An 8,762-nucleotide genomic window follows, 5' to 3' on the forward strand; every position below is an offset into this window, starting at 1 on the left:
GCCTGGCTTGTTCTGTTTTTCTGATTTCTTTTCAGTCTCTTGGTTTACAATGAAATTGCAAAGAATGAATGCAAAATTATGGACTTCTTAATAGTCCTTACATTTGCATTGTTTTTTGGTATATATGTACTAATGACAAAGTAGACTCCTTAACTGTGTGTGTGTGTGGAGGGGGATTGGTTACTGGACTCCTGACGTCCTCCCCAATTAGAATGGGGCCCTCTTGTGCCCAGGCCTGATCCTGATTAGGTCCATTTCAGGATATGCCCATCACAGTGCTCACCCAGCTTCAATAAGTTATGGAAAAGGGGGGACTAGGGATGTACGAAAGTCACTTACCTGGTCTCGCAGCTTGCTTCGCAGTGGGGGGGAGGCGCTTCGCTTCTCCCCCTGAAGTTCAGGCCGGGGTGGGAGGCTTCCCGCCTTGCCCGGCCGAAATTCAGGCTGGGGAAAAGCGCCCCGTCTCCCCGGCCGCGAACTTCAAAAGAAAAAAAAAAAAAGCCCCGTGATAGGCTACGTAATGATTTATGTAGCCTATCATGGCCAGATCTGCAAAGTCAGCCATGATAGGCTACGTTAATCGTCACGCAGCCTATCACGGGTGACTTAAAAAAAAAAAAAGCGCGTACGCAAATGGTGGCCCCCATAGGGAGCCGCCATTCGCGTTCCTTATTTGGTCCCTGTAGTCTACGTAAAGATTTACGTAGACTACGGCAAAAATAAGGGCAACGTACACGCTTTTTTTTTTTTTAAAGTCACCCGTGATAGGCTACGTGACGATTAACGTAGCCTATCACGGCTGACTTTGCAAATCTAGCCGTGATAGGCTACGTTAATCGTTACGTAGCCTATCACAGGGGCGTTGGGTTTTTTTTACTTTTCTTTTAATGGCGGCTGCCGCCCCCGCCCCTGACGAAGACCTGCCGAACCGCCGCCGGGAGCGACATTCGTAAAAGGTAAGTCCCATCCCGGGGGGGGGCGGGGGGGAGGGGGGCAGAGAATTTCTCCCCGAACCTTTGGAGGACCGAATGCGTTGGCACTTGGCCGCCCGAAGTTTCGGGGAGAAATTCTCCCCCATCCCTAGGGGGGACAGGAGTTCACACCAGGTGCTGTAGTAGGACCTCTCTTGGACACTGAACATGGTTGCAAACATGTGCAGTAGTATCCAGAGATGCTAATGGAAAACATGCAAAATGTAGTTTCAATGGTTTGTGGCTTCCCTGCACATTGCTGAACATGTTAATGGCTGGATTTAGGGTCTAATGGAGGCCATACCTTAGCACCTGACATGAGCCTTTCTGTACCTCTAGGTAAGTAAGGACAAGTGAGACAGTGGGGAGGGCTCATGATGGAAGACACTGTTGTAGGGTCATGATCCAGGCCTTAAGTGGAGGCTGAATAATTTGTCAAATACAATGCATTTTGTTTGTACTGTATGTATGACATTTGGCAAAATAATCCAGGCTCCTGGAATCATTGCCAGAGCACATGGTAGGGACGTGGGGGGGGGGCAATCCACCCATTGCACTAGGTAATATTTTTACAACGCACTGAAGAATGTGCTTGCGGATTTGAAGAACTGTCACAAGAAACATGTTCCATAAGGATCAGTAGGCATATCATTATTTCATGAGATATAAGGTTCATAGTAGTTTAAACCAAGATATAAATTAAAGCTGGATTTTCAAGTGGTTTTTGCTTGCTGAAGCAAAGATTTCTGTGTAATCAGAAGAGGGAACTTACATCCCACATAAGTATGCTTAGTAAGTCCCCAAATTCCTGTACAGCTGAGAGATATCAAAGGCCATCATTAAACTGGTTACTATCTGAATTCACTGTGCACTTCCAAGTTACCATAACACTATGTAAATATAATTCTAGTTTATCTAAAACCTCTGTTTAAGTGTTTTGATAACCTCATATAACCTTTCAGCTATATGAGGTTGTTTGGCTTCATATTAAGCCAGTATTAATAATTGTTGTTGCTCTTCCTGGCTCAAAGGGACCCAGATGCAATACCTAATATGTATCTTCTGTGCAACATTTCATAGTGATTAAGGACTGCAAACCTCATTCCATGCCATGTTACTGAGTGCAAAGTCATTGAATGAAACTGTACTTTTTAATAGGCACATACATCAACCAATGTTGCAGGCACAGACACTCCTGAATTAATACTTTTCTGCTCATTCTCTGCTGCAAAATATTGTGCAACAGTGGGTTTTGCTCCAGCCTCGTTGTTGTTGATGCAGAATCTATTTTCAGTTATGTTACATCAGTGGTAGGCAACCTGGACTAGAATTCCCAGCATCCCCAGCCAGCATGGTCATGGATTATGGGAGTTGTAGTCAAAACTATAGCTTGCCTTCCCCGAGTTGTATCATAAGCAGGCCAAATACAGTGTCCAAATTGCTTGCAGTCCAAAAGTGGCCCTGTCTGGCTGCTGTTGCAGAATGGCAGACAAGTTAAGGGAGAGGACAAAAAGAGGGCAAAAGTCTTCTCCAGCCCTCTCCCCCACCCCTATCCCCCTTGCTTACCTGCAGGCAAAGCCTTCTTGCTCTCCACATCTGGACAGTAAGATTTCACCCCAATGCCCCTTCAAAGGGCTGCTAGAAACTTCTCACTGTAAGTTTTTGTTTCTGTTTTGTCATTCCTCAGCAGCTTACTATATTGCCACACTTGCAAAAATGTGGGTGAAATTCTCCATTCATCAGGTAATGGGTTAAGAATATAACTTTCTTGCCCACAGGTTAAAACAAACAACAAACCAAGAACATATTTATAACACTTCTATCCTCATACTAAGGATTATTGTCCAGCAACCCCTTCCCCCATATTGCAGTAGGCTGTCCTGGATCTGCTCCATTTGTCATATGCAATAACAATTAATTTTAACAAGACTTTCCCAAGAAGAAAAAGTAGGGACAAAATATAGACAGGGACAACTTTCAGAAAAATGAGGACTGCCCGCCCCTGTAGAGGCAGTTGGATCATATGAAGTTTTAAGGAAAGGTCCACTCGTTTCATATAAGGGCAATATATGTGATTGGGCAGTATCCAACACTGCCCTTGCACTAGCACAGGGGTGGAGAACCTCAGGCATAGAGGCCAAATCTGGGCCTCCAGTATTACTGATCTAGCTCTTTAGAATTTCCCAGAAAGCCCTGCCCTTTCCTCTGGCCCCACCCCCCCTCAACTGCTGATGGTTGGTGGTTTCCCACCATTTGTACATTTTTTTTCTCCACTCTGAAAGGCTGAAATGCCTCTTCTAAAAATTAATTAATGGAATTTGGCACTCAGGCTCAAAGAGGTTCTGCATCCCAGCACTAGCAGGAATGACCATTAGTGCAAAAGGAAGTGAGTGGTTCAGAACACAACTGGAAACTAGTGCTTTTGGAACAGGATGAGTCAATGGAGCTCTTGGAAGGGAACTCTGCTGATTTTTCCCATTGTGAGTGAAAGGAGTGGGGAAATAAAGAGCTGAGACACAATTTGATGATATGAAATTTGGGCCACATTTATTGAAATTGACCAGATCTGTGAAGGGTAACCTAAGCAGGCAACTTCTCTAAGCCAGAATAGCCTGGCATTTTATCAGGCAAGATATTTGATGCCACCCATTTGACCAGCTGCTCCCTCACTTTCTTGGGCAGCTGGCTGGCTGGCTGGCTGCTTACTCCTGCCTGCCTTGTCCCTCCTGTCTTGTGCTCCAGCCACCTGTGGGGCTCCTACAAGCTATCCTGAAAGGCTGGCCCTGCCCTGGCCAACCTCTCATGGGAGTTTGCTGGACCTCTCGGGATAGTTGGGTCACAAGGCAGGAACAGTGACCTGGCTGGCAGGAGCAAGTGACCAGCTGAGCTGGCTGGCCATGGAAATGAATGGCCAGCCTCCAGGCTGGCCAGTATGTCAGGGAGGGAGGAGCACATGCGGGGTGGTGGTGGCTGGGAGCATGAGTGGCAGTGGTAATATGCACATGCAGTGCAAGAACAGTGGTAGGCTGGGCCTGCTCAACAAATTAAACTGTCTGAGACACAGAAAATCAATGTCTTCCTGTTGTTTTCAGAAGACTTGATTATGATTATTCTTCATGTTATCCTTGAGGTAGGTTGCCATTAGGTCTACTTCATAGCTGGGCAATAGATACTGAGAAATAGTGTAAAGCCCCAGGCTACCCAATGAGAGCCAAGCTATATATGAACAACAAAGTTGTGGTGCACTTTTTGATGGATCGCCACTTCAAATTGCAGGAAGAGGTATGTGTGATATGGCCCCTTTTATAAAAACAACTTCCATGTACATAGTAATCTAACACCTTACTGATGCACACTAATTTCCTTTTATGTTTGTTTTCAAAATGGGAGAGCCATCAAGCAGTCTGTAGTAGTAGTACAGTCAGCTGCACCACACTGATCATGTATTAGTCTCAAATCGCCTAGGTTCAAAGGTAGTACTATCCAATGTACAAAACTGCTTCTGCACTGACTTGTCTATAGATATTATCCTAGTGCTTGATTTTAGACTTGGGATAACTACATTGTCGAGAAAAATGTAATATTGCCATTAGGGGTATACGAAACACCTACCTGGTTCCGCACTGGGGCATCCATGGGGGGGGGAGGCACTCCGTCCCTCCCCGCAGAATCCTCCCCAGCTGGCTCCGCTCGGCAGGAGGTCCGCGGAGCCGCCGGCCGGGGCCAGGCGCAGCCGGAGTTCCAGCTGCAGCTGGGCTGCTGGAGCGCCATTTGCATCCTTCCAGGTTGCCGTGATAGGCTATGTAAGTATTTATGTAGCCTATCAGGGTAAAGGCAGCTACGCAAACGGCGGCCACTATGCCATTTGCGTGGCTACCTTTACCGTGATAGGCTATGTAAATACTTACGTAGCCTATCACGGCAAAAAGCAGGGGTGCAAACAGCATGGCAGCCGCCATCTGCGCCCCTGCTCTTTGCCGTGATAGGCTATATAAATACTTATGTAGCCTATCACAGCAGCATGGAAGGGCACAAATGGCAGCCGCTATGATGGCCACCATTTGCGGACGCAGCAGCTGTCTGAGAGACCAGCCGCCTCTGCTGGCGGAGCCGCCGCTGCCTCTGCATCCGCCCCAGGTAAGCTTCGTCCCCGGGGGATTCCGCAGGGTGGCGGGGGTGGGAGGCCATTCCGCCATGGGTTCCAGGGGGCCGAATGCCAATGCATTCGGCCTCACTGAAATCTGTGGCAGAATTCTCCGCCATCCCTAATTGCCGTGCACCACATTATTATTAGGGATGGCGGAGAATTCACACTCTGCACATGCTCAGGGAATGGACAAAATCAGGAATAAACATACCAGGGAATATGGAGAACTATATTCTTCTAGTGTGTGTGTGTGTGTGTGTGTGTGTGTGTAATCTCCCTCCATCCAGCTGTTCCCTGGGGAAAAAAAAAACCATTCACCCAAGGGTCTTCTGAGATAACTAACAGGAGGTTTGCTAATGAGCTGGATGTGGAAATACAAAGCTGAGCTGGGGGCAAGTGGGGTGCTGACATGTGTAGGAGTAAGTTGCATTGAACTCAGTAAGACTTACTTCTGAGTAGACATGCACAGAGTTGGTTCTAGGGATGTACGAAAGTCACTTACTTTTCCGCGGATTATGTTGATGGTGGGGGGGAGGCGTTCCGTCCCTCCCTCCCGGAATCCTTGATGGGGGGGAGGCAATCCATTCCTCCCCCCCCCCGGAATCCATTCCTCCCCTCAGGCCAGAGCCATCCGCAGTGAAATTTCTGGCCGCGGAGGGCTCTGGGAAAAACAAAAACAAAAAAAATGCGTACGCAAATGGCGGCAGCTACAGCCACCGCCTTTTGTGTTCCTTATTTTTGGCCGTCTTAATCTACGTAAATATTTACGTAGATGATGATGGCAAAAATAAAGGGGCACACAAATAGCATAGCGGGCGCTATTTGCGTCCCTTTTTGATTCACCGTTTTAGCCTATGTAAATATTTATGTAGGCTAAAATGGCGAATCAAAAAGGGATGCAAATAGCGCCTGCTATGCTATTGTGTTCCCCTTTATTTTTGCTGTCATAGTCTACGTAAATATTTACATAGATTAAGACGGCCAAAAATAAGGAATGCAAATGGCAGTGGCCGTAGCCGCCGCCATTTGCGTACTCGGTTTTTTTTGTTTTTGTTTTCCCCAGCCATGATAGGCTACGTAAATCTTTACGTAGCCTATCACGTCTTTTAAAAAAACCAAAAAACATAAACCCACAAGACTGCAAATGGCGGCGGTGGCAGCCGGACAGAAGACCAGCTGCCGGCGGAGCCGTCACCCAGAAGATCTGCCCCAGGTAAGTCTCGTCCCGGGGGGGATCCGTGGGGGGACGGGGGGGCAGGCCATTCCGCCACAGATTTCGGGGGGCTGAATGCACTGGCATTTGGCCTCACCGAGATCCGTGGCGGAATTCTCTGCCATCCCATCCCTAGTTGGTTCTCCTCTCCATTTTAGCCTCACCATGTCACCAACAAGGCTGGATATGGAAATAGAAAGCTAGCAGGGGGAATAATACTTGTGCAGGGCTCTAGACCAGCATGGTCATTTTAAAAGGTTCTTTCTTTCTTTCTTTCTTTCTTTCAAACAGCATTGCTTTAAACAAAGAGTGCATCGCTCAGGCATACCTAGGGCAGCCTTGTTTTGGGAAGCCCCGAGGATGAGGAAGTGTTTTGGATGAAAGTAAATGGAGACAGAGGATTTCAATTGAAAAAGAACACCCACAAACAAGGCGGTGAGCACAATTCATTTTTTTTTAAAAAAAAAACTTGTGTATTTATTATTGGATTATAATAGGGATGTACGAAAATCACTTACCTTTTGTGGATTATGCTGATGGTGAGGGGGGAGGTGCTCTGTCCCTTCCCCCAGAATCCGGGACGGGGGGGAGGTTCCCCATTCCTCCCCCCCCAGAATCCTGGCCGGCCAGCTGTGCTCCCCAGCGATTCTGCGGAGCCACCGGCTGGCTCCGACAGCAGCCGGACATCCAGCCGCTGGCTAGCAGGGACACAAAAGGCGGCAGCCGTAGCTGCCGCCATTTGCGTCCCTGCAGTCAGCCGTGATAGGCTACATAAAGATTTACGTAGCCTATCCCGTTTTTTTTTTAAAGAACTAGCCGTGATAGACTACGTAAATCTTTACGTAGCCTATCACTTTTTTTTTTTTTAACTGGAAATGGTGGCGGCGGCAGCCGGTTGGAAGACCAGCTGCCGCAGGCGCCGCCGCCGCCGAACTGCCACTGGAGCCGCCGCCGCTGCCAGGAAGGTCCGCCCAAGGTAAGTCTCATCCCAGGGGGGGCGGGGGGGCAGGCTGTTCCGCCACCGATTTCAGGGGGCCGAATGCGCTGGCATTCAGCCTTCCTGAGATCAGTGGCGGAACTTTCGTACATCCCTAGATTATACTACCTTGTGTTTTTATTTACGAAAATTTCGCGAATCTGTGCAGATGACCAAAAAAAAGCCACATGACTGCTGGCTCCGCAGGACCTCGTGGTGCCATTCCGCAGAGGATTCTGTGGCACAGACTGAAGGGAATTCGATCCGATTTCAGTCCGTGGTGGAATTCTCAGACATCCCTACTGGCTCCGGGCGGCCCCGGCTGGTGGCTCCATGGAATCTCTGTGGAGCGGAGCCGACAGGATTAGGATTTTGGGGGGAGGTGTGGAGCGCCTCCCCCCCCCCACGAATCACCCCGTCGAAAAGGTAAGTGACTTTCGTACGTCCCTAAATTTGAGACATCTCCAACTGCAAATCTCTTAAGGGTCAGTTCAGATGTGAATCTAAATCTGAGTAGGGATCTTAGAGAAATCCTCCGTGGATTCAAATGAGGCTGGATTCTTTGGACTTCAAATGAGGCCAGATTCTACATAGACTTATATGAAAGATTCAAGGCTCTATTTTGCATATAAGTCTATGGGGACATCCTGCCGATTGCCTTTTTTTTTTTTAAATGGCAATCGGTGTGGAGGCAAAGGGCCTTGGTTGCAGGTAAGCGGTGGCCCTCAGCTCTGCGGAATCCTCATGGAGTGGATCTGCTCCATGAAGATTCCAGGGGGGAGGAACAGATCGGTGGAACAGACGGTGGGGAATCTGTACATCCCTAGATCTGAAACTTTGTGATTCAGGAAGTTTACTTCTGACACTAGCTTTCAGTTACAAAACTTAAACTATGATAAGTCTAAGAACATAATTTCGTTTCATTTCTAATTTTCTATACTGCCCAATAGCCAAAGCTCTCTTGTGACAAGATCCAGCAACAGTTCATAATTAAGTGTCATTGAAATGAATGGGCAATATCCTGTGCCACCAGGACATACTGCTTGTGCAATGGGAACCTAGCAATTCCAGAAGCAATCGGAAATGAGCAGAAATGCTCATTTCCAGAATGGCACAGGTCAGCAGAGCTCACTGACCATTCCCATTCTGGAAAATAGCATTTCCATTTCTGAGGGTAGACCAGGAAAACTATTACTGTTTTACAGACTGTAAGAAATTGTCCAGGGCCACACAGAAAGTCATTGGCAAAAATAGTTTCAATCCTAACCACACTTACTGGAAGTCCCATTGAACTCTGTGGATAAACATGCTTGGAACTGCATTATGCAACCCATAATTCTGTTGAAGTGTAGTACACCTATCCTGAAACAAGCAAAACCTTGAAATGGCTGAAACTAAGAAAAATGAGGGAGGGGATAGAAATCTCCATCTCACCAATGCTGTAATTCTCCTTGT

This window comes from Heloderma suspectum, chromosome 1 (genome assembly GCF_057233095.1).
Source record: "Heloderma suspectum isolate Gila_16-S chromosome 1, 16-S_ref, whole genome shotgun sequence".
In the NCBI taxonomy this organism is placed as follows: domain Eukaryota; kingdom Metazoa; phylum Chordata; class Lepidosauria; order Squamata; family Helodermatidae; genus Heloderma; species Heloderma suspectum.